Here is a 279-nt window from a genome sequence, read left to right on the forward strand (position 1 = left end):
GTTCATTTCATATATTTCTCTCAAAACATATATATAAAAGACAAGAACACACAGAAAACCAAAAAGCGAACTTAATCAACTATCAAGTGGTTTCCTCATTACATATAAAAACATTACAAATATCATCAATAAAAATAAAAAAATAAATCATTTTTCAGAAATTCAAATAGTTGAAATTTAAAACTATGTAAAACATGCAGGAGTGTAAAAGGAGTGAAAAGGAGTCAGATGAAACTAACATGCAAAATGGAGCTTGAGAGAATGTATTAAATTTAATAT

This window comes from Anneissia japonica, unplaced genomic scaffold, assembly GCF_011630105.1.
Source record: "Anneissia japonica isolate Jap-2015-1 unplaced genomic scaffold, ASM1163010v1 scaffold685_len2926416_cov193, whole genome shotgun sequence".
Lineage (NCBI taxonomy): Eukaryota > Metazoa > Echinodermata > Crinoidea > Comatulida > Comatulidae > Anneissia > Anneissia japonica.